Raw genomic sequence first — 27,038 nt, 5'->3', positions numbered from 1 at the left:
TCGGTCAGAACAGAGCCCGCATACTCGCTCGGCCCGTAAAAATTTTTACCGCGGCCCGCAAACCGCACGGCCCAACCACTATATTTACGGGTTCGCGGTGCGTTTGCGGGTCGAAACCCTATCCCCCTTCCCCCACCCGCCGCCGAGCTACGCAATTCCCACCCCCACCCTCTCCACATTTCTCGCTGCCGGCGACCCCCTTCCGCCTCCGGCCGTCATGTGGGGCCGCATGTGGAGCTATGGACGCGGCTTCGGCAGCAGATCTGGCGGCGGCAGTGACCCCAAGCGCGAGCGGCGCGTCCGGTCGGACGGCGCGAGGAAGCGCGGGGCGAGGAAGTGGACCAACCGCGGCCTCTCGCCGCTGCCGAACTTCCGCGTCCGCGAGACGGACGAGTACGACCATCGGCACGGCCATACCCCGTCCTCTGCTGCGTCCTTCTCCTCCGCGGCGAGATCTTCCTACGTCGGGAGCTCCTCCTCTTCCGGCGCGGGCCTTCTCCCCGTGAACAGGGAGTGGTCGGAGGAGCCGGAGGACTTTGAGTTCGTCCCCGTCAAGGAGGAGCCCGAGGAGCTCGGCGGTCGCGGAGTCGTCGGGCTGGAGGACTTCGTCGCCGATGTCGACGCGGTTGCGGCCGCCATTGCCGAGCGGAGCGTGCGCGAGGAGGCGGAGCGCCGACGCCACCACGAGGATCTCAAAGACCTTCAGTTCCGGCAGGTGGTCATGGCCAACCTCGCCGCCAAGGAAAAGGACGACGAGTGGTGGCGCATCCGCGAGGAGCAGAGGGCGAAGTAAATCGACCTCGGCAGCTCCCACGAGGAGGATTGAGCTCCTCCACGGCGTCGTCCATGGTCGCGAACTCGCCGCCGTGAGATCCCCACCCCTCTAGTACTAGTACTGATGTAGTATGTAGTATGAACTAGTGTTTGTAGTGTTTGATCATGTAAATATATATAGTACGTGATGAACTACCCGCGCCCACGAGGTGCAATTTCTCCCGCAAAACTGCTTTTTTTCTTCAAATTATGCAGTTTCATCTACGATTTTTGTTCGACCGCGCTCGTTCTTGACCGGCAAACGAGATTTTCGTCAAATTGCAAACGCGTTTTGCGGGTCAAGATTTTGCGGGGTCTGTCAGAGTTGCTCTGAGGTTGGACCTTCCTTCTCAAGGTGAGAAGTAAAAAAAATCAAAGAGAGCCAAGCACTCCGCTTCTTCTACTTTTATCTAGAAATAGCTACAGGTAGTCCTTCTGTAGAACCTCTAGAAAAATTCAAAAAGTTGCAAGCATGGCGCCAACAACAGCAGTCATAATGAGTAACAAAAGGTATGATATACACACAAGTATCTCACAAATCACATTTTTTTTAAAGGAAGAATTCCTCTGGCTCCTGCATGAAGCGATGCGCACAACCATTTCTTTAAACGAATAGAGTATCATGGTACAAAAATCATCTCAGGTACATAAAACAAAATCAAAGAAGTAAACAAATGGCCACAACCGGAAAACATATACACAATGCCTAAACACCTCTTCTATTGTTAGACCGCCATCCAAACCGATTTGTAGGTAGCTCGAGCTACCGCCTCCCATCGGTTGCACCCAAAGATCATATACTCCCTGACTTCCGCACGGTGTAGTAAAGACCACGAATGAATATTTATCCACCTAGATTTGGCATTTCCCCTACCCACATATTATTTCTTCTATCTTAATTAATAGTAGAAAGCATGCTTCGTTTGTCAAAAACAGATCGCATGTCCTAACAAAAAAAATTCAGCTCTATTGGACATCATTTCGGTACCCAAATTATGTACACATATCTTCCCTATTTTGTTCGTACACCTACCTTCCCTTTTTGGGAAATTACAACTACTGCAAAGTGTGAAATGCTGCCAGCAAGCAGGAACTCACAGGGGCACGAAGGTGCGGGGGCATAGAGGTGTCAAGCCCTCCCAAGTCAACTGAATGTCTCACGAGTCCTCAAAGTAGTTGGATCCTGCATGAGGGAACAATAAGTTTTAAGTTTCCAGTTTCGAAACTTACAATTTTGCATCTGAAACTAGCGATTTTCTCGATCACTTGTATCAAGCTGCAGAGTTTAAACTTTAAGCGATTTTTTTGTACAAAAGTTATGATTTTATCTGTCATGGGTACTAAGTTTCAAGGGTTGAATCTTAACAGATTTTTTTTCAAAACTAATCAAAATGTATTTAAAATAAATCTTATTTGAAAGCCCTCGTCACGAGAAACACAAATATGAAAACATCACTTAATTTCGAATTTTTGTTCAAAAGATATGAAAGTTTCAAAATCGGAAGCCAAAAGAAAAAACACGCACGAGGAACTTGGTGCCCCTGCACCAGCTCGTGCTACAAATCCTCTCCCCTCTGCAAGCTATGTATACCGTGGCGTACCAATTACGTGATAAAATGCATGGTTGTGTGTTTGTCTTGTGTGTACCAATATTTTCAGTGTATAACAAATTAGTGCAGCTTTGCTATTCCTCAGTCGTGTGTGAATACTAGTTTTTTGTTTTCTATATCTACTGAATGCATACATAATCAAGCCTAAAGTTGCACCAAAGAGCTTTTGTTTAGAGAGACGAAGGCATTATGCCTAACTTATAAATAAACCCAACACCCTTTGAATAAGAATTTCGTGAAAGAACAACTTTGAATAAGGACTACTAAACATCGTTAAAAGTCCACAATTTTGGTGCAAAGTAGTAATCAGGCCGGAGTTCATTTTTGGTAAAGCAACAAATGTGACGTGATGTTTGTACGTATATATTACGACTTCAGTTCCACAGTGTACAGTAGTACAAACACTGTTCTAGGTTAATGGAGATAGGGATTCACGTTGAATGCTGCACTCTGAAATTTCCATGCATACACCCTTCCCTCATTAATAACAGGCCATGACAATTCCTTGAACAGGTACTCCTTTTGTTCGAAAATACTTGTCATCTAAATGAATAAAAAGAAATATATGTAAAACTAAAATACATCTAGATATATTTTCTTTTGTTCATTTTAATGACAAGTATTTTTAGACGAACGGAGTATAATCGTAGATCTAAAAGAATATAGACCAGTTACTAGAATCAGAAACCCTGGCTGCTTACTTTCTTCCGAGAGACGCAAGGAGTACAGTGGTGCTTTGCACGTGTCAGGTAAAGAGGGAACCATCCCCGTTGGTCACCTGCATGTGATGCCAACGGGCATTCATTGCGAAAGATTTTCTTTTCAGCTTTTAATCAAACTTTGTTTGTCGTTGACGCTTAATTTGTGTGGCTAACAAAGAGTCGTAAATGGCTGATAGAACGTCACGTCAAACCGTCCACGAATAACGAGATAATTTGTTACCCGAAAATCATGTTTATATACAAGACTTTTACAAAAACTATACGTACTACTCACTTTGTCTAATAATATGAGATATTATGACAACAATGTATAGTTCTCTCGCCTTTCCAGATTATTGGACTCATCTCATTTTCTTAGTTTTACCGTATTATAAGTCTTATTTTCATTTTTTTTACTACATGTTCATATTACCTAAAAAGGGTTTCCCCGCTTTGTATTCCAAAGCACCAACACCGATTACAGAGCAAACGCTGGGGCGAGTAGCACAACAAGCCAAAGAAAAAGAAGAAGAAACAATGCCAACACCGGCAGCTCGACAAAGCGCGAATACCCACTACCGTTGCGCCCTCCGAAATCTACCCACCACGATCCTAGGCACCGATCCACTGCGTACCAAGCAGCACCTCCAGGAAGGAATGCGACGCCGACGACGTTGCTGCCCGGACGTGTCCTAGGGTTTCCCCCGGCACGCGGAGGGTAGAGGGGAATGAAGACCACCGACATCCTCCAGGGAGGAATGGTGGCACCCGCAGGCGTCACCGCATCGGAGCCGGAAGACCCGGCAAGGATTTCTCCCAACTCCAAACCCCACCGCCCAACCGGATCGGAGCCAACCAGCCAGCTCGCCGCCCACCAGCATGCGCCACCGCGGTCGCAACACCACCCACACCGTCTCACTGAGATCACCACCACGAGGCCAAGAGAACGAGGAGAGGAGGCGTATGTCGACGGGAGCAGCAGCGCCGTAGCCGCGCGGGAGGGAACCACCTCCTCCGCCGTCGTGCAGGAGGCTCGTGCCTCCGGCTCCGTCGCGGTCGCCGTCCGGACGCAGCAGCAGGGCATACCAGGCCACCCCTGGCCCGACCAGGCCCGAATCAGGCCCGCTAAGCCCCGCCGACCACGCTGTAGCAGGGCGGCGCCAGCACCGCCAGCCCCCAACGCCCATCGTTGCTCCCCCGCCTCCTGGAAGCCACGCCGCCGACCTGCCCCGCCGTCGGCCCGCCCGGACCCAGATGGGCCCGAAGGGCCCAGATTTGGGCCGAGCGGGCGCCGCCTGGCCGCGCCGCCGCGCCATCCCGTCGCCAACGGCGCCGCCGCCGTCCAGCCGATCTCCCGTGCCGCGTCAGGAAGCCCCGCCGCCACGCCGGACCGCCGCCTAGGGAGCACCCCCCGGCGCCCTCCGCCCGCGCCGGAGAGCAACCGAGGGGGGAATGGCCGGGGGCTGCCGCCACCAGTGTCGCCCGGGCCAGGCCCGGTGGCGAACGCCGGCGACGGCGGCGAGGAGGGGGGGTGAGGAAGAGCTGGCGGAGGAGGAACCGGGGCGCGGTCGGTCGCCCGCGGGGGCGACGCGGTCGCGAGAGCCCATGTTACAGTCGTCTATCCAACTTGCCTTCTCGACTCCATGTTCATATTCCAAGATGCATTAAATTGATGCAAGGATTAAAATAAACCAACTAATGCATGTAACCATTTCTACACATTTAGTGGTCATTCATGCATATATTGTAATTAATGCAGATTAAAGTTTGACTAATTTTGTAAACTACAAGATACATTTCTCCACTCATCATCTTCCTTGATTGATGAGACTTCAAATTTAAACCCTATAAACCGGAAAGGAGGGAGTATTGGACTAAGGGATACCTAGGTAAAGCTACACCTACATAGTTATTTTTATGTATATTACGGGTGTGTTGTGGAAAGACTTGATTGGAGAAGAATTAGGCAGGGCCCCACCACCAGTTAAAATCAAGGGCCAGATTATGTGAGAATTTATAGTGGTGGAGTTAGGGTTGGAAGGTCTCCGAGGGGCCCACAAGCCTAGGGGCATGCCCCTAGGGCTTGTGGCCTCCTCCCGAAGCTTCCTAGGTTTCTTCTGGTGCAAGAAAAATCATCGTAAAGTTTTATTCCGTTTGGACTATGTTTGATATTGATTTTCTGAAAAAGCCAAAAACAAAGAAAAAAATAGAAACTCGCACTAGGCACTAGGTTAATATGTTAGTTCCAAAAATAATATAAAATATCATATTAATGCATATAAAACATTCAAAACAGATAATAAAATAGCATGGAATGATAAAAATTTATAGATACGTTGGAGACGTATCAACCATCCCCAAGCTTAATTCCTGCTTGTCCTCGAGTAGGTAAATGATAAAAACAGATTTTTTGATGTGGAATCCTACCTAACATATTTATCAATGTAATTCTTCTTATTGTGGCATGAATGTTTAGATCCATAAGATTCAAAACAAACGTTTATCATTGACATAAAAACAATAATACTTCAAGCATACTAATAAAGCAATCATGTCTTCTCAAAATATCATGGCTAAAGAAAGTTATCCCTACAAAATCGTAAGGTCTTGTCATGCTCTATCTTCATCACACAAAGTATTTATCATGCACAACCCCGATGACAAGTCAAGCAATTGTTTCATACTTTTAGCGTTCTCAAGCTTTTTCAACTTTTACGCAATACATGAATGTGAGCCATGGATAGCACTATAGGTGGAACATAGTATGGTGGAGGTTGTGAGGAGAAGACAAAAAAGGAGAAAGTTTCACATCAACTAGGAAAATTAATGGGCTATGGAGATGCCCATCAATTGATATTGATGCAAGTGAGTAGGGATTGACATGCAACGAATGCACTAGAGCTATAAGTGTATGAACGCTCAAAAAGAAAACTAAGTGAGTGCGCATTCAACTTGCTTTCTCATGAAGACCTAGAGCAATTTGAGGAAGCTCATCATTGAAATATACAAACCAAGTTCTATAATGAAAAATTCCCTCTAGTATATGAAAGTGATAAAATAGGAGACTCTCTATCATGAAGAACATGGTGCTATTTTGAAGCACAAGTGTGGAAAAGGATAGTAACATTGTCACTTCCCTCTTTTTCTCTCATTATTTTAACATTTTCTCTTTTTTCATCTAGGATCTTTCGCCTCTTCTTTTATTTTATTTTATTTGGGCTCTTTGGCCTCTTTTTATTTATTTAAGTACGGAGTCTCATCTCGACTTATGGGAGAATCATAGCCTCCATCATCCTTTCCTCGCGTGGGATGATGCTCTAATTATGATGATCATCACAATTTTATTTATTTAAAACTCATGAATTACAACTCGATACTAGAACAAATATATGACTCTAGATGAATGCCTCCGGCGGTGTACCGGGATGTGCAATGATCTAGCATGACATGTATAAAAAAATATGAATGGTGGCCTGATACGTCCATTTTCCATCATGCTTTTATATTGATATTTATTGCATTATGAGCTGTTATTACACATTATGGTACAATACTTATGCCTTTCCTCTCTTATTTTACAAGGTTTTCATGAAGAGGGAGAATGCCGACAGTTTGAATTCTGGACTAGAAAAAGGAGCAAATCTAAGAGACTTATTCCGCACAACTCTAAAAGTCCTGAAAATTTATGGAGAATTATTTTGGAATATATAAAAAATATTGGGCAAAGAAAGCACCTGAGGGGACCCACCAGACAACCATAAGGGTGGGGGCACGCCCCCTACCTTGTGGGCCACCTGGCAGGCCCCCGATGCCCATCTTCTGCTATATGAAGGGTTTTTACCTGGAAAAAATCAGGAGGAAGCTTTCGGGATGAAGCTCCACCATCTCGAGGTAGAACTTGGGCAAAACCAATCTAGGGCTCCGGTGGAGCTGTTCTGCCGGGGAAACTTCCCTCCCGGAGGGGGAAATCATCGTCATCGTCATCACCAACGATGCTCTCATCGAGAGGGGGTCAATCTCCATCAAGATCTTCGCCAGCACCATCTCCTCTCAAACCCTAGTTCATCTCTTGTATCCGATCTTTGTCTCAAAACATCAGATTGGTACCTGTAGGTTGCTAGTAGTGTTGATTACTGATACATCTCCAACGTATCTATAATTTTTGATTGCTCCATGCTATATTATCTACTGTTCTGGATGTTTATGGGCTTTATTATACACTTATATATCATTTTTGGGACTAACCTATTAACCCAGAGCCCAGTGCCAGTTTTTGTTTTTACCCTGTTTTAGGGTTTCAAAGAAAAGGAAAATCAAACGGAGTCCAATTGACCTGAAACTTCACGGAACTCATTTTTGGAAGGAAAGAATCCCAGAAGACTTGGAGTGCACGTCGGGGGATCTGCGAGGAGGTCACGAGGCAAGGGGGCGCGCCCTCCACCCTCGTGAGCCCCTCGTGGCCCCCTGACGTACTTCTTCTGCCTATATATCTCCATATACCCTAAAAACATCCGTGGGCACAATAGATCGGGAGTTCCGCCGCCAGAAGCCTCCGTAGCCACCGAAAGCCAATCTAGACCCGTTCCGGCACCCTCCCGGAGGGGGCACTCTCTCTCCGTCCATCTTCATCATCGCGGTGCTCTCCATGACAAGGAGGGAGTAGTTCTCCCTCGGGGCCAAGGGTATGTACCAGTAGCTATGTGTTTGATCTCTCTCTCTCTCATGTTCTTGAGGTGATACGATCTTGATGTATCGCGAGCTTTGCTATTATAGTTGGATCCTATGATGTTTCTTCCCCCCTCTACTCTCTTGTAATGGATTGAGTTTCCCCTTTGAAGTTATCTTCTCGGATTGAGTCTTTAAAGATTTGAGAACACTTGATGTATGTCTTGTCGTGGATATCTGTGGTGACAATAGGATATCACGTGATTCACTTGATGTATGTTTTGGTGATCAACTTACGGGTTCCGCCCATGAACCTATGCATAGGGGTCGGCACACGTTTTCGTCGTGATTCTCCAGTAGAAACTTTGAGGCACTCTTTAAGGTTCTATGTGTTGGTTGAATAGATGAATCTGAGATTGTGTGATGCATATCGTATAATCATACCCACGGATACTTGAGGTGACATTGGAGTATCTAGGTGACATTAGGGTTTTGGTTGATGTGTGTCTTAAGATGTTATTCTAGTACAAACTCTAGGGCTGTTTGTGACACTTATAGGAATAGCCCAACGGATTGATTGGAAAGAATAACTTTGAGGTGGTTTCGTACCCTACCATAATCTCTTCGTTTGTTCTCCGCTATTAGTGACTTTGGAGTGACTCTTTGTTGCATGTTGAGGGATAGTTATGTGATCCAATTATGTTATTATTGTTGAGGGAACTTGCACTAGCGAAAGTATGAACCCTAGGCCTTGTTTCAACGCATTGCAATACCGTTTACGCTCACTTTTATCATTCATTACCTTGCTGTTTTTATAATTTCAGATTACAAAAACCTTTATCTACTATCCATATACCACTTGTATCACCATCTCTTTGCCGAACTAGTGCACCTATACAATTTACCATTGTATTGGGTGTGTTGGGGACACAAGAGACTCTTTGTTATTTGGTTGCAGGGTTGCTTGAGAGAGACCATCTTCATCCTACGCCTCCTACGGATTGATAAACCTTAGGTCACCCACTTGAGGGAAATTTGCGACTGTCCTACAAACCTCTGCACTTGGAGGCCCAACAACGTCTACAAGAAGAAGGTTGTGTAGTAGACATCAAGCTCTTTTCTGGCGCCGTTGCCAGGGAGGTGAGTGCTTGAAGGTACATATTTAGATCTTGCAATCGAGTCTTTTAGTTTCTTGTTTTATCACTAGTTTAGTTTATAAAATAAAATTACAAAAAATGGAATTAAGGTCACCTCATATGCTTCATATTTTTAATGTCTTTTGTGAGAATAAGGATTCCGATAATTATGCTCAAGTGCTAGAAGAAGAATGCATTAGAATGTTTGGCACTAAATATTTAAATGATGGGCATGATTTCAATGTTGTTATACGAATTCCTTGAATATCCATGATGCTAATGATATGCAAAGCAACAAGCTTGGGGAAGCTATGTTTGATGAAGATGATATTTTTTGTCCCCCAAGTTTTGATGAGCAAATTTATTATGGTGAAAGCATGCCTCCTATCTATGATGATTATTGTGATGACACGTATGCTTTAAAGAATAATGATAACCATGAAACTTGTCATCTTGATCTTAATTTTCAATCACATGATAGTTATTTTGTTGAGTTAGCTCCCACTATTATTCACGAGAAGAATTTTGCTTATGTGGAGAGTAGTAAATTTTCTATGCTTGTAGATCATGAAAAGAATGCTTTAGGTGCTGGTTATATTGTTGAATTCATTCATGATGCTACTGAAAATTATTATGAGGGAGGAATATATGCTTGTAGTAATTGCAATAATATCAAGTTTCCTCCCTATGTGCTTAAAGTTTTGAGGTTATGCTTATTTTACCCTCCTATGCTAGTTGATTATTGTTCCCACAAGTTGTTTTCTCACAAAATACCTATGCATAGGAAGTGGGTTAGACTTAAATGTGTTAGTCATATTCTTCATGATGCTCTCTTTATGTTTCAATTCTTATCTTTTATGTGAGCATCATTGAAATCATCATGCCTAGCTAGGGGCGTTAAACGGTAGCGCTTGTTGGGAGGCAACCCAACTCTATTTTTGTTCCTTGCTTTTTGTTCCTGTTTAGTAATAAATAATTCATCTAGCCTCTGTTTATATGTGGTTTTATGCTTTTAATTAGTGTTTGTGCCAAGTAGAACCTTTGGGAAGACTTTGGGAAAGTCTTGTTGATCATGCTGTAAAAAACAGAAACTTTAGCGCTCACGAGAATTGCTTCCATTTTTATTTGGAGAGTGCTATTTAGTTAATTCTTTTTGAAGATGATTAATATATAAATTAATCAGGTCCAGCAATTTATTTGAGAATTTTATGAGTTCCAGAAGTATACGTTTGATTCAGATTACTACAGACAGTTCTGTTTTTGACAGATTCTGTTTTTCATGTGTTGTTTACTTATTTTGATGAATCTATGGCTAGTAAAAGAGTTTATAAACCATAGAGAAGTTGGAATACAGTATGTTTAACACCAAAATAAATAAATAATGAGTTCATTACAGTACCTTGAAGTGGTGATTTATTTTCTTATACTAACGGAGCTTACGAGTTTTCTTTTAAGTTTTGTGTTGTGAAGTTTTCAAGTTTTGGGTAAGGATTCGATGGACTATGGAATAAGGAGTGGCAAGAGACTAAGCTTGGGTATTCCCAAGGCACCCCAAGGTAATATTCAAGGACAACCAAAAGCCTAAGCTTGGGGATGCCCCGGAAGGCATCCCCTCTTTCGTCTTCGTTCATCGGTAACTTTACTTGGAGCTATATTTTTATTCACCACATGATATGTGTTTTTCTTGGAGCGTCAACTTAATTTGTTAGGATTTGCTTGATTTTATTTAGAACAATGTTTTGCATCTTTTATTTCAATAAAAGTGGCATTGATAGCCTTTACTATGCCTATTTTAGAAGTCCACATGTTGCTGTTTGAAAACAGAAAGTTTACCGTTGTTGCAATAATTCCCTAGAAAAGTAAGAATGTGATAAAATTTTGAAACCTTTTGCATATTAAGCTCTGATAAATTTACTACAGTGGGAATTTTCTTTCATAATTTTTGGAGCTAGGGAAGTATGGATGTTGCTGCAATCTTTACAGACTGTCCTGTTTAGGCAGATTGCTGTTATGTTTGCATCATTTGCGTATGTTTGCTTCTTTAATGATTCTATTTGATGATAGGACTATTAAATATGCAGAGGCATTTAGTATGAAATGTTGAATAATAACTTTAGTGATTTGCTACAGTAGAGTATGATAAGGTTTTTGCAATGGTTTATACAAACTTATCTCACGAGCCCTTGTTGAGTTTTGTGTGGATGAAGCTTTTGAGATTTAGGGAGACCGTGATATGAGAGGAATTAAGGAGACACAAAAGCTCAAGCTTGGGGATGCCCCGGTTGGCATCCCACCTTTCTTCTTCAACAACTATCGGTTAGTTTCGGTTGATCCTAAGTTTTTGCTTCTTCACATGATGTTTGCTATTCTTAGATATCATTTTATTTTGTTCTGCTTGTTGTTTGAATAAAATACCAAGATCTGAAATTATTAAATGTTAGAGAGTCTTCACATAGTTGCATAATTATTCGACTACTCATTGATCTTCACTTATATCTTTTGGAGTAGTTTGTCATTTGCTCTAGTGCTTCACTTATATCTTTTTAGAGCACGGTGGTGGTTTTATTTTGAAGAAATAGATGAACTCTCATGCTTCACTTAGATTATTTTGAGAATCTTAAATAGCATGGTAATTTGATTAAAATCCTAATATGCTTGGTATGCAAGATTAATAATAAAATTTTCTTATGAGTGTGTTGAATACTATGAGAAGTTTGATACTTGATAATTGTTTTGAGATATGGAGATGGTGATATTAGAGTCATGCTAGTTGAGTGGTTATGAATTTGAGAAATACTTGTGTTGAAGTTTGTGATTCCCGTAGCATACACGTATGGTGAACCGTTATGTGATGAAGTTGAAGCATGATTTATTTATTGATTGTCTTCCTTATGAGTGGCGGTCGGGGATGAGCGATGGTCTTTTCCTACCAATCTATCCCCCTAGGAGCATGCGCGTAATACTTTGCTTTGATAACTTGTAGATTTTTGCAATAAGTATATGAGTTCTTTATGACTAATGTTGAGTCCATGGATTATACACACTCTCATCCTTCCACCTTTGCTATTCTCTCTAATACCGCGCACCTTTTCGCCAGTATCATACACCCACCATATACCTTCCTCAAAACAGCCACCATACCTACCTATTATGGCATTTCCATAGCCATTCCGAGATATATTGCCATGCAACTTTCCACCGTTCCGTTCATGACACACTCCATCATTGTCATATTGCTTAGCATGATCATGTAGTTGACATAGTATTTGTGGCAAAGCCACCATTCATAATTCTTCCATAATTGTAACTCATGCATCATTGCATATCCCGGTACACCGCCGGAGGCATTCATATAGAGTCATATTTTGTTCTAAGTATCGAGTTGTAATTGTTGAGTTGTAAGAAAAATAAAAGTGTGATGATCATCATTATTAGAGCATTGTCCCAGTGAGGAAAGGATGATGGAGACTATGATTCCCCACAAGTCAGGATGAGACTCCGGAAAAAAATAAAAGAGGCCACAGAAGCCCAAATAAAAAAAGAGAAAGAAAAGAGGCCATAAAAAAGAAAAGGCAGAAATAAAAAAAATAAAAAAATAAAAAAAATGAGAGAAAAAGAGAGAAGGGACAATGTTACAATCCTTTTACCACACTTGTGCTTCAAACTATCACCATGATCTTCATAGTAGAGAGTCTCTCATGTTGTCACTTTCATATACTAGTGGGAACCTTTCATTATAGAACTTGGCTTGTATATTCCAATGATGGGCTTCCTCAAAATGCCCTAGGTCTTCGTGAGCAAGCGAGTTGGATGCACACCCACTAGTTTCTTTTGTTGAGCTTTCATACATTTATAGCTCTAGTGCATCCGTTACATGGCAATCCCTACTCACTCACATTGATATCTATTGATGGGCATCTCCATAGCCCGTTGATACGCCTAGTTGGTGTGAGACTATCTTCTCCTTTTTGTCTTCTCCACAACCACCATTCTATTCCACCTATAGTGCTATGTCCATGGCTCACGCTCATGTATTGCGTGAAGATTAAAAAAGTTTGAGAACATCAAAAGTATGAAACAATTGCTTGGCTTGTCATCGGGGTTGTGCATGATTTAAATATTTTGTGTGGTGAAGATGGAGCATAGCCAGACTATATGATTTTGTAGGGACAGCTTTCTTTGGCAATGTTATTTTGAGAAGACATGATTACTTGGTTAGTATGCTTGAAGTATTATTATTTTTATGTCAATATTAAACTTTTGTCTTGAATCTTATGGATCTGAACATTCATGCCACAATTAAGAAGAATTACATTGAAATTATGCCAAGTAGCACTTCGCATCAAAAATTCTGTTTTTATCATTTACCTACTCGAGGACGAGCAGGAATTAAGCTTGGGGATGCTGATACGTCTCCAACGTATCTATAATTTTTGATTGCTCCATGCTATATTATCTACTGTTTTGGATGTTTATGGGCTTTATTATACACTTTTATATCATTTTTGGGACTAACCTATTAACCCAGAGCCCAGTGCCAGTTTCTGTTTTTACCCTGTTTTAGGGTTTCGAAGAAAAGGATAATCAAACGGAGTCCAATTGACCTGAAACTTCACGGAACTCATTTTTGGAAGGAAAGAAGCCCAGAAGACTTGGAGTGCACATCGGGGGATCTGCGAGGAGGTCACGAGGCAGGGGGGCGCGCCGACTCCCCCTGGGCACGCCCTCCACCCTCGTGAGCCCCTCGTGGCCCCCCTGACGTACTTCTTCCGCCTATATATCTCCATATACCCTAAAAACATCCGTGGGCATAATAGATCGGGAGTTCCGCCGCCAGAAGCTTCCGTAGCCACCGAAAGCCAATCTAGACCCGTCCCGGCACCCTACCGGAGGGGGCAATCTCTCTCTGGTGTCCATCTTCATCATCCCGGTGCTCTCCATGACGAGGAGGTAGTAGTTCTCCCTCGGGGTTGAGGGTATGTACCAGTAGCTATGTGTTTGATCTCTCTCTCTCTCATGTTCTTGAGGTGATACGGTCTTGATGTATCGCGAGCTTTGCTATTATAGTTGGATCCTATGATGTTTCTTCCCCCCTCTACTCTCTTGTAATGGATCGAGTTTCCCCTATGAAGTTATCTTATCGGATTGAGTCTTTAAAGATTTGAGAACACTTGATGTATGTCTTGCCGTGGATATCTGTGGTGACAATGGGATATCATGTGATTCACTTGATGTATGTTTTGGTGATCAACTTGCGGGTTCCGCCCATGAACCTATGCATAGGGGTTGGCACACGTTTTCGTCGTGATTCTCCGGTAGAAACTTTGGGGCACTCTTTTAGGTTCTATGTGTTGGTTGAATAGATGAATCTGATATTGTGTGACGCATATCGTATAATCATACCCATGGATACTTGAGGTGACATTGGAGTATCTAGGTGACATTAGGGTTATGGTTGATGTGTGTCTTAAGGTGTTATTCTAGTACGAACTCTAGGGCTGTTTGTGACACTTATAGGAATAGCCCAACGGATTGATTGGAAAGAATAACTTTGAGGTGGTTTCGTACCCTACCATAATCTCTTCGTTTGTTCTCCGCTATTAGTGACTTTGGAGTGACTCTTTGTTGCATGTTGAGGGATAGTCATGTGATCCAATTATGTTATTATTGTTGAGGGAACTTGCACTAGCGAAAGTATGAACCCTAGGCCCTGTTTCAACGCATTGCAATACCGTTTACGCTCACTTTTATCATTCGTTACCTTGCTGTTTTTATAATTTCAGATTACAAAAACCTTTATCTACTATCCATATACCACTTGTATCACCATCTCTTCACCGAACTAGTGCACCTATACAATTTACCATTGTATTGGGTGTGTTGGGGACACAAGAGACTCTTTGTTATTTGGTTGCAGGGTTGCTTGAGAGAGACCATCTTCATCCTACGCCTCCTACGGATTGATAAACCTTAGGTCACCCACTTGAGGGAAATTTGCTACTGTCCTACAAACCTATGCACTTGGAGGCCCAACAACATCTACAAGAAGAAGGTTGTGTAGTAGACATCAATTACTCCTCATATTTGATGCTAGTTGGTTTATTTGGTGAAAGATCATATGTTCATATCCTTAATGATAATTAATACTCCTCTGATTATGAACATGAATATGCATTGTGAGTAGTTATGTTTGTTCCCGAGGACATGGGAGAAGTCTTGTTATAAGTAACCATCTGAATTTCATTATAGAACTTGGCTTGTATATTCCAACGATGGGCTTCCTCAAATTTTCTTAGGCCTTCATGAGCAAGCAAGTTGGATGCACACCCACATAGTTTCTTTTTGAGCTTTCATACACTTATAGCTCTAGTGCATCCGTTGCATGGCAATCCCTACTCACTCACATTGATATCTATTGATGGGCATCTCCATAGCCCGTTGATACACCTAGTTGATGTGAGACTATCTCCTTTTTTGTCTTCTCCACAACCACCATATTCTATTCCACTAATAGTGCTACATCCATGGCTCACGCTCATGTATTGCGTGAAAGTTGAAAAGGTTTGAGAACATCAAAAGTATGAAACAATTACTTGGCTTGTCATTGGGGTTGTGCTTGATTTGAGTATTTTGTGTGATGAAGATGGAGCATAGCCAGACTATATGATTTTGTAGGGATAGCTGTCTTTGGCCATGTTATTTTGAGAAGACATAATTGCCTTGTTAGTATGCTTGAAGTATTATTGTTTTTATGTCAATATTAAACTTTTGTTTTGAATCTTATGGATCTGAACATTCATGCCAATAAAGAAAATTACATGGATAAATATGTTATGTAGCATTCCACATCAAAAATTCTGTTTTTATCATTTACCTACTCGAGGACGAGCAGGAATTAAGCTTGGGGATGCTTGATACATCTCCAACGTATCTATAATTTTTGATTGTTCCATGCTATTATATTATCTATTTTGGATGTTTTATATGCATTAATATGCTATTTTATATTATTTTTGGGACTAACCTATTGACCTTGAGCCCAGTGCCACTTTCTATTTTCTTTCCATGTTTTTGAGCTTCGCAGAAAAGGAGTACCAAATGGAGTCCAATTGGAATAAAACTTCCGCGATGATTTTTCTTGGACCAGAAGACACCCAGGGGACTTGGAGTCCAAGTCAGAAGAGCGGCGAGGCGGCGACAAGGGTGAGGGCACCCCCTAGGGAGGGCGCCCCTGCCTTGCCACCTCCTCGGGACTCCTCTGACCTAGCCCTTGGCCCTATATATTCACATATATTCCAGAGACAGTAGAGGCATCCATGAAAACACTTTTCCACCGCCGCAACCTTATGTTCCCGTGAGATCCCATGTTGGGGCCTTTTCTGGCATCCTATCGGAGGGGGATTTGATCACGGAGGGCATCTACATCAACTCCATTGCCCTTCCGATGAAGCGTGAATAGTTTGCATCAGACCTACGGGTCCATAGCTAGTAGCTAGATGGCTTCTTCTCTCTCTTTGATTCTCAATACCATGTTCTCCTCGATGTTCTTAGAGATCTATCCGATGTAATATTCTTTTGCGGTGTGTTTGTCGAGATCTAAAGAATTGTGGATTTATAATCAGATTATCCATGAATATTATTTGAATCTTCTCTGAATTCTTATATGCATGATTTGATATCTTTGCAATTCTCTTCGAACTACCGGTTTGGTTTGGCCAACTAGATTGGTTTTCCTTGCAATGGGAGAAGTGCTTAGCTTTGAGTTCAGTCTTGCGGTGTCCTCACCCAGTGACAAAGTAGGGGCAGCGAGGCACGTATTGTATTGTTGCCATCGAGGTTAAAAAGATGGGGTTTACATCATATTGCTTGAGTTTATTCCTCTACATCATGTCATCTTACTTAAAGTGTTACTCTGTTCTTTATGAACTTAATACTCTAGATGCAGGCAAGAGTTGGTCGATGTGTGGAGTAATAGTAGTAGATGCAGGCAGGAGTCGGTCTACTTGACACGGACGTGATGCCTATATTACATAATCATTGCCTTGGATATCATCATAACTTTGCGCTTTTCTATCAATTGCTCGACAGTAATTTGTTCACCCACTGTATTATTTGCCTTCAAGAGAGAAGCCTCTAGTGAAACCTATGGCCCCCGGGTCTATTTTCCATCATATTAGTTTCTGATTTACTATTTCACAATCTTTTATTTTTAGATCTATAAACCAAAAACCCCAAAAATATTTTATCTTTTGTTTAGTTTTATTTATCTATCTCTATCAGATCTCACATTTGCAAGTGACCGTGAAGGGATTGACAACCCCTTTATCACGTTGGGTGCAAGTGTTTGATTGTTTGTGCAGGTATTGGTTATTTGCGCGTTCTTCGCCTACTAGATTGATGCCTTGGTTCTTAACTGAGGGAAATACTTACCTCTACTGTGTTGCATCACCCTTTCCTCTTCAAGGGAAAAACCAACGCAAGATCAAGAAGTAGCACTCTCCACATAAGCAAATTTATTCTCATCAATAGTAGTGGGAGTAAACTCAAGAAAATAATTGTCATGTGATCGAAAATTAAAATCATGATGACAAGTTTTGGGGTTAACATTATTCAATATAGCATACATGTCATCACCATAATCATCATAGATGGCAACTTTGTTGTCATAATCAATTGAAACCTCTTCCAAAATAGTGGATCCATCATTAAATAAAGTCATGACCTCTCCAAATCCACTTTCATAATTATAATCATCATAAATAGGAGGCATGCAATCATCATAATAAATATTCTCATAAAAACTTGGGGGACTAAAATTGGGGGACTAAAAATATCATCTTCATCAAACATAGCATCCCCAAGATTATGGCTTTTCATATCATTAGCATCATGGACATTCAAAGAGTTCATATGAACAACATTGCAATCATACTTATCATTCAAATATTTTTTGTCAAACATTTTATAGAATTATTCCTCTATCAATTGAGCACAATTTTCATTTCCATCATTTTCACGAAATACATTATAAAGATGAATAATATGATACAACCTCAATTCCATTTTTTTTGTAATTTTATTTTTATAAATCAAACTAGTGATAAAACAAGAAACTAAAAGATCTATGAGGGAGTCCTGGATTTGGGGGTGTCCGGATAGCCGGACTATACCTTCGGCCGGACTCCTGGACTATGTAGATACAAGATTGAAGACTTCGTCCCGTGTCCGGAAGGGACTTTCCTTGGCGTGGAAGGCAAGCTTGGCGATACGGATATGTAGATCTCCTACCATTGTAACCGACTCTATGTAACCCTAGCCTTCTCTGGTGTCTATATAAACCGGAGGGTTTTAGTCCGTACGAAGAACAATCATACCATAGGCTAGCTTCTAGGGTTTAGCCTCCTTGATCTCGTGGTAGATCTACTCTTGTACTACCCATATCATCAATATTAATCAAGCAGGAGTAGGGTTTTACCTCCATCGAGAGGGCCCGAACCTAGGTAAAAACATCGTGTCCCTTGTCTCCTGTTACCATCTGCCTAGACGCACAGTTCGGGACCCCCTACCCGAGATCCGCCGGTTTTGACACCGACATTGGTGCTTTCATTGAGAGTTCCTCTATGCCGTTGCCATGAGGAAGGATGCCTCATCCCGTCTTTAAAGACGGCACCATTGCCAAGGGAGCTTTGGCTGTCGGCCAAACTCTCCGGCTAGGTGGTTTCCTTATGACCGCCTGTTCGGCTGCTGCGCCGCCGATGACCTCTCGGGTCATCGAAAGCAATCTTCACGTCAGCTCGGAATTCGCCGAGCAGCTAGATCCAATGGAGCTCTCTTCCCTAAACGAGCTCTTGGATCGCATAGCTGCCCTAGGAGTCGCTATGGATTACGACCAAATTGGGCCTAAACCCGATCTGAGAGAGATTAACTCTCCCCAGGTCACCCATCACGTTGCCATGGTAGAGGGACAGTGCGGCAACCCTTCATCTATCTTAAGGACTAGCTATGTCCGGATTCCCGATCCCTCCAAGACGGATACCCGCGGAGGGGAGGACATCACTCAAGACCTGAACTTAAAGTCAGGCGACGGGCTAGATTCATTGGACAACATCCAAGAATCCAAACTTCCGAGTTCAGAAACTCCTTGGCCCCTGGGTCTCAGATTGGGTGAGGTTTCGGATTTGATTCCACCCACCCAACCGTACATAAGCGATCTATCCCAAATTAGGCAAGAGCCCGAAGAAACAGTACGTCATTACTGGGCCAGATTCCTCCTGGTTATGAACAGGATAAAGGACTGCCGCGAGGAAGACGCAATTTCATTCTTCTGCAATAATTGCACGGACAAGGGAATCCTCAACGCCATAAGTCGCCGTGATATTAAATGCTTCACTGACTTGGCGTCCATAGTACGAAAGTACTGTGCGATGGAAAGCGCCTGGAAAACTGAAATAAAATTTTGGGACAATCCGGCCCTGAATACAAACCGAGTCCGAAATAAAAGGGTGCATCATCGCCAAACACCCGGGTTCAATACCAAAAAGCAAAAGCCCTCTACAGGGCACGGAACTGTACTGGAAGGATGGCTTAATGGACCCTGTAAAATTCACAGTGCAGAGGGCGCCACACCAACTCACAGCCTTAGAACATGTTGGATACTCCGGCAGGTGGCAAAAATTGGCGAAGATCTTCTAATTCCAGAAGCCACAGAAAGCCACCCCAGAGACACCAGTATGGTATTAACAGTCTTCGAGACTTTTGCATCAAATAATATGCGAAAAATAACACTCCGCAGCCTTGCCGAAGTCTACCAAGTAGCAACAATAAACCCATGGAGTGACACGGCTATTACTTTTAACGCCAGTGATGAACCTAAATTCCGAACAGCCCGAGCACCAGCCGCATTGGTCCTCAGTCCAATAGTGGACGGCTTTCGTCTTACCAAGGTACTCATGGATGGCGGCAGCGGATTGAACCTCATTTATGAGGCAACCCTTCAAAAAATGGAAATAGACTGGAACCGCATTGTGCGAAGCAGCACAACCTTTAGAGGAATAATCCCCAGTCGGGAAGCGCGCTGTACAGGAAAAATCACACTAGATGTGGTGTTCGGCACGCCGGATAATTACAGGTCCGAAGAGGTCACGTTCCAAGTGGCCTCGTTCAGTAGCGGATATCACGCTCTGCTAGGGCGGGAAGCGTTTACAATCTTCCAAGCAATACCCCATTATGGGTACATGAAGCTCAAGATGCCCGGGCCTAGCGGAATCATCACTCTCGCTAGTGATCCGGACATAGCACTTCGCGCCGAAAACAAGACAGACGCACTGGCCCTCGAGGCACTATCCGAAGCCCTAGCGGCTGAGGAACTGACTGCGCTGCGCTCCACAGTGAATAGGGACGATGTGATACTCGACAAAAGATCCAAGTCCACCTCCTTTAAACCGGCGGACGAAATAGTCAAATTCCAGGTCCATCCAATGGACCCCAATAAAACAGCTTCCATCGGGGCACAGTTAAACCCTGATGTAGACGCCGCACTGCAAGAGTTCCTACGAGAGAACTGGTACATTTTCGCCTGGCACCCTTCAGACATGCCAGGAATCCCACGCAGGCTGGCCGAACACAGCTTAAATATCCTAAAAGGATTCAAGCCAGTCAAACAGGCTCTTCGACGTTTTTCTGAACCTAAGAGACAGGCCATGGGAGAGGAACTAGCCAAGCTATTGGAGGCCGGATTCATCAAAGATATAAAACACCCGGTCTGGCTAGCAAACCTGGTGATGGTACCAAAGAAGGACAAATCATGGTGCCTGTGCGTTGATTTTAAAGACCTTAACAAGGCTTGCCCAAAGGATCCCTTCCCTCTCCCCCGCATCGATCAAATTATCGACGCTACCGCAGGACACGATTCATTGTGTTTCCTTGACGCATACTCCGGCTACCATCAAATAAAGATGGTAGAGTCAGACCAAGCCGCAACGACATTCATCACACCATACAGCCCATTCTGCTTCAACACAATGCCCTTTGGGCTCAAAAACGCCAGTGCAACATATCAGCGCATGATTCAGACATGTCTGGCAAACCAGACCGGCAAAACAGTGGAGGCATACGTAGATGATGTGGTCATTAAAACAAGACATGTCGAATCTCTAGTAGACGACTTGAGGCTAACATTCGATAACCTCCGAACATACGACATCAAGCTCAGCCTGGAAAAATGCATTTTCGGCGTTCCAGCCGGAAAGCTCTTGGGCTTCATTGTATCCGGTAGAGGAATTGAAGCAAATCCAGCCAAGATCCGAGCTCTATCACAATTGGATATCCCGAAGGACCTCAAACAAATACAAAAATTAACCGGATGCGTGGCGGCTCTAAGCCGCTTTATCTCCCGCTTGGGAGAAAAGGCCCTACCCCTTTACTGCCTCCTTCGGCGCACCGAACACTTCAAGTGGACGGATGCAGCCACGGCCGGACTCGACGAAATAAAAGCCATCTTGGCAACAAACCCAGTCCTGGCCGTGCCAAACATTGACGAACCAATGCTATTATACATTGCAGCAACCCATCAGGTCATAAGCGCAGTGCTCGTTGTCGAACGAGAAACGGACGAACACAAATCCCCCCTTCAAAAGCCGGTCTACTATGTGTCCACTGTCCTTACTCCGTGCAAGTCACGGTACCCACATTATCAAAAGATTGCATACGCGGTATTTATGGCATCCCGGAAGCTGTGACACTACTTTCAAGAATGTTCAATAACAGTAGCCTCGGAAGTGCCAGTTAACGATATTATAAACAACCGCGACGCGACGGGCCGGATTGCAAAATGGGCCATTGAGCTCCTCCCGTTCGACATAACTTACAAGCCACGACGAGCTATCAAGTCGCAAGTTTTGGCCGACTTCGTCGCAGAATGGACGGAGGCCGAACTCCCTAAAGAGTACGGCACATATTCAAACTGGGTCATGCACTTCGACGGCTCCAAAGTGTTGGCCGATCTAGGGGCTGGCATCGTTTTGACGTCCCCCACAGGAGACACAGTTCAATACGTACTCCAGAAAATGTACACAGACTCCAACAATGCAGCCGAATATGAGGCCCTTTTACATGGCCTCCGGATGGCAGTATCCATGGGCATTCAACGCCTAGAGGTGCGCGGGGACTCGAACCTCACAATATCCCAAATAAATGGAGACTTTGATGCCAAGGATCCAAAAATGGCAGCTTATCGCAACGCCGTCCTAAAAATGTTAGCTCGGTTCAAAGGGCTCAAATTTCACCATATAGTCCGGGAAAATAATCAGGCGGCAGATGTCCTGGCACGCATCGGCGCAAAACGCGATGTAGTCCCCCCAACATCTTCTTGGAAAGGCTGTTCAAGCCATCCGTAGTATGGGAAGGGGAACCCGGCAATAACAGCCCGGACCCAACCGCACTGCCCGACACCGAACACTCTGACATAATTGGAGGCTCTGCGAATGAAATAACACCTTCAGCCCACGTAATAATGGCCGTCATCTCCCCGTGGACAGAACCATTCCTCGCCTACCTTACTAGGCAGGAACTCCCCGAGGACCAAAATGAGGCACACTGCATAGTGCGACGATCTAAAGCCTATAAAGTCCATGAGGGAGAGCTTTATAAGAAAAGCACTACCGGAGTCCTTCAAAGGTGCATCTCTGAAGAGGAAGGGCGGAACCTCCTGGCTGAAATTCATGCCGGACTCGGCGGTCATCACGCTGCAGCTCGGTCCCTTGTAAGCAAGGCCTTCCATACAGGCTTTTATTGGCCGACGGCCCGGGCAGACGCCCAGGACTTAGTCCAACGATGCATCGGTTGCCAGCTTTTTGCAAACCAAAGCCATATGCCACCCACCGCCCTCCAAACTATCCCCATCACTTGGCCCTTCGCGGTCTGGGGGCTTGACATGGTTGGACCCCTTAAAGGCGGAACCCACAAGAAAAAATACTTACTGGTCATGGTGGATAAGTTCACCAAATGGATAGAAGCCAAGCCTGTTAAGACGGCTGAATTCGGACCGGTGATAGACTTTATATCTGGGGTTGTACACTGTTACGGTGTCCCCCACAGCATCATCACTGATAATGGCACGAACTTTACAGCCGACGAGGTAAAACTCTGGTGCAAAAACATGGGCATCAAGCTTGATTATGCTTCCGTCTATCACCCACAAACTAACGGCCAGGTCGAACGTGCAAATGGTCTTATCATGAGCAGCATCAAACCCAGATTAGTGCGGTCCCTTAAGGAATCTAATACACAATGGGTAGAGGAGCTCGACTCCGTACTCTGGGGGCTGCGGACCACGCCAAATCGCACCACCGGATACACACCATTCTTCATGGTGTACGGCGCAGAGGCAGTTTTGCCCTGCGACATAATTCATGACTCACCTCGAGTGCGCATGTACGAAGAAAGAGAAGCCGAGCTCGATCAGCAGGACAGTTTGGACGCCTTGGAGGAAGAGCGTGACGTGGAAAAATCCCGTTCCGCATTCTATCAACAGCAGGCTCGAAGTTACCAAAGCAGAGAAGTACGGGCCAAAAATTACAATGTTGGTGAATTAGTTCTACGCCTGCCGGACAAGAAAAAGGACAAACTCAAGCCCAAGTGGGAAGGTCCCTTCGTAATTGACCAAGTCCTGACTGGTGGAGCATACCGCCTGTGAGATGCATCGGATAACCGACTCGAGCCGAACCCATGGAACGCAGCCCGTCTCCGAAGATTCTATGCCTAGCGCCGGACTCTGTGTTCGTCTCCTTCCTTTGTCCATTTTTTATATACTTTCTGTCTTACATTTCTCTCCTTCTCCCCCCTCTATCTCTCTTATAGCCTTTAAAGGCTCATAACGTGACGTGCTATCCACGCTCATTAAACCTGGGGGCTTCTTTAAACAGAAGCTTATTTATACGGGCTTCATGCCCAACACATGTGTCACACTTCCGCATGTACCTTTTATTCACCATTATATGCATCAATATGACTTAAGTTTTGGCCAAGCTGGGTTGCCTGGCTCCTGTGCTTACCCCTACGTTCCCGATTGTTCGGCTAGGTGGTAAAGGGAGCACCTCTGCGATTGTTACTGCCGGGTCAGCCGGATGTGTACCTCAGACTGGGTGAAGCCGAAAGCTAGCATTCTTAAGGGAATATTCGGTCGGTGAACTAAAGATGATCTTTTCTTTCACTTATTTATCTATATTCCCCCAGATGTTTTTCCTGCGTCTCTTTTCGCAGAATGGACATGCACTTTAGGGCATGCCTCCCAGGGAAAGGAACCCCTAGCGGAACTATTCTCCCTGGAAGATGTTTCTTACTAACCATGTAATATAACATAACTAGTTGGGCACTTGTCTGTTCAAGCACTAATGACCCCTACGCCTGGTCTCCATGCATACCCCGGTTCTTATATAACCGCAAGGGTATTCGGACACACTCCGGACCGTCAAGTCCCAAGGTTGAAGCGAAAAGGTCAGCCATGACAAACGATCTACAATCCGGCTAGAAGGCATTACACATGTCAATTAAAATTACATAGTCAATCTGACTGATTGTATTCCTCTTCAATACCATCTAACAGGCTGTCTAGCTTACAGTCCTGTTGGGAATACTTTGCAGCCAATTCTACTTGGCCGTATACTAAGCTCATAGGGATCTCCTTCCCATCGGGCCCCACGGGTCCGACCTCGGCCATGTGGTTTGGGTCAGCCTTCGTGTACCGCATCTTCACCATGGCCCAGGCCTCCCTGGCGCCTTGACGGCAGGCCGACATCTTCCACAATTGGAAGTGCCGCCGCGCTCCCTTCAGCTTCTCTACAAGCTCTCTAAGGCCTTCGGGCATGGAGACGGATGGCCACAAGGCCTGGGCGATGCCTTGCATCACCTGCCGAACTTGCTCGTGCAGTTGTGAGAGCTCGGGAAGAAGGTCACCCGTAGAACCGGGCATTTCCTCTGCAGGACGACCTGTTAGCATACCTACAGACATTACTATGTTAGTCGACTTCCTCGCCGAACTCTTTTTTCAAAGTTCTTTTAAGCACTTACTAAATATGCCGCGTCGAAGCCGCTGATTCTCCTTAACGGAGTCCAACAGCTGGGCACGAACATCCTTCAGTTCAACGCCCAGCTTGGTGTTGGCATCTTGGAGATCGTTCTTCTCCCACCTCACCTTTGTCAGCACACTCTCGCCAGCCTTCAGCTGGCGTAGGAGTTGTTGCTTTTCCAGATTTAATCCGGCGCCATCTGCAATTTCATTTGTTATATTTGCACCCACGCCGCACTTCGCAAAATACTTATCTTTCAAAGCGTATATTACCAGAGGGGGTCTCCTTGGGCTCCCCTGCCGCAGCTAGTGCGGCCTCAAGTTGGGATTTGCACTCTTCCAACTCCTGGGACAGTAGGGTATTCTTTTCTGTAAGAACCTGCATAACAAATGATCCTTAAATAAGTTATTGTAACTGTTTCAAGTCTCGGGGCCTACGGGTATATATATAATTACCAAATTTTTCTTACCCATATGTCTTTTACATATTGCTTCGTGGTTCTGCCTAGACCATTTTGAGCGGCACGGAGGTACGCATCTCCCAAATTGAAGGCATCCAATGCCTCTTGGGAGAAACAAGCGTCGTGAAGAACTGTCCGGCGACGCCTGTGGTTCATGGCACTCTCCACCCCGGAATTGGTGGCAGACACCTGTCCGCATCCTCTGTCGGAGGAGCGTCCGGTGCGCGCCTTGTGTTCGCCTCCGCTTCCGGACCAGGCTTTGGAGCCTGGCTGGTGGAGGCGCGATTGGCACCCTCTCCGGATATAGTCCGGCGAGGTCTCTTCGTCCTGAAGAGAGCACGAGCGTTAATATGCCCTGAAGGAATAACACCTGGGAATAAGATGGTGCGCTATACCTTTGCGCCGGCCTCTCAGTCCGGACCGCACTTCTTTTCAGCCCATGGGGCCTTGCCGCCCCTCGTTGGCTAGTCGTCGCAGGCTCGGCCTCCCGTCTCAAGGACCTCCCCTGCAAAGCACGATTGTCATACGGCAATCGAAAACACGCGAGGATAGATCCCTTTTCAAAGTGCTAGGACTTCGGTCTCAGTTACCTGCGAGGCTGGGAGTAGCCCTGGGTAATCGGCCGTAATGGCCACCAAGGCGTTGTCCTTGCTCAATTGATGAAACACCCCATCAATCAGCTCCATAGATAAGTCCGGATCCTCTTGAGAGGCTGGGTCAAGGGACCGTCCCGGATCCTCGGGTTGTGGAAGAGGGCTGTTTATTTCTTTAACATCCTGGCGCAGTTCCTGCGTTGAAGTCGTTAGACTGAATATTTAACGATGGGAATATAAAACGGATGGGCAAGTAAAAGTGTCCACTTACCCAACTTGGGGGATTGTACATAGAAAATCCACCCTGTGGGTTGACGCGGAGAAATTCCTCCTCTTCTCCCTTGTACAAAGCAGACAAGATCTTTATTAGAGCGGCAGCCGAATCCGGCCCCTTACGGCCGTGGCAGGTGGCGTCGTCCTCCCCGTTGAAGTCCCACATGGGGTGGCCTCTATACTGAAGCGGCTGCACCCCTCGCGTGATGCATGCGGCCATGACCTCAATCATGGTCAGTCCGGCATGAGCTAACAATCTTATCCGGCCCATCAGGTAAAGAACGTCCTTGTCACTTTCCCTCCGAGGGCTTCGTGGACGCCAGCTTAGGCGCTTCTTTAGGGGAGCACTGTCGAAGTCAGGGAGGCTGATCCGGACAGGATCTGGCAGCGGGACGTCCTCTGTATAAAACCATTCCGAAGGCCAGTCCTCGGATGCCTTCTTTGGGGTTCCGGATAGATATCCGGTCCCGGCGATGCGCCACACTTCGGCTCCGCCCACTTGATATATTGACCCTTCTGAGAACGGGGCACAAGGCAGAATAGCCTTTTCCACAGCGTGAAATGAGCCTCGCAACCCAAAAACAGCTCGCAAAGGGCTACGAAGCCCGCGATATGCAATATGGAGGCAGGCGTGAGGTTGTGCAGCTGGAGGCCATAGAACTCCAGGAGCCCCCGGAGAAATGGATGAATTGGAAATCCGAGCCCTCTTATTAAGTAAGGGAC

General features: G+C 44.8%; 1 pseudogene; it reads right to left on the bottom strand.

Moving 5' to 3' along the window:
- Positions 1 to 84: 84 nt before the first annotated feature.
- On the bottom strand, positions 85 to 3,869 carry LOC147960411 (uncharacterized; annotated as a pseudogene).
- Between the last annotated feature and the right edge of the window lie 23,169 nt (positions 3,870 to 27,038).

Source organism: Triticum urartu, chromosome 7A (assembly GCF_056163025.1).
Source record: "Triticum urartu cultivar PI428250 chromosome 7A, HENAU_Tu73, whole genome shotgun sequence".
Taxonomy (NCBI): Eukaryota; Viridiplantae; Streptophyta; class Magnoliopsida; order Poales; family Poaceae; genus Triticum; species Triticum urartu.
The sequence above is the reverse complement of the archived record's forward strand: the minus strand, read 5'-3'. Positions and strand labels throughout refer to the sequence as shown.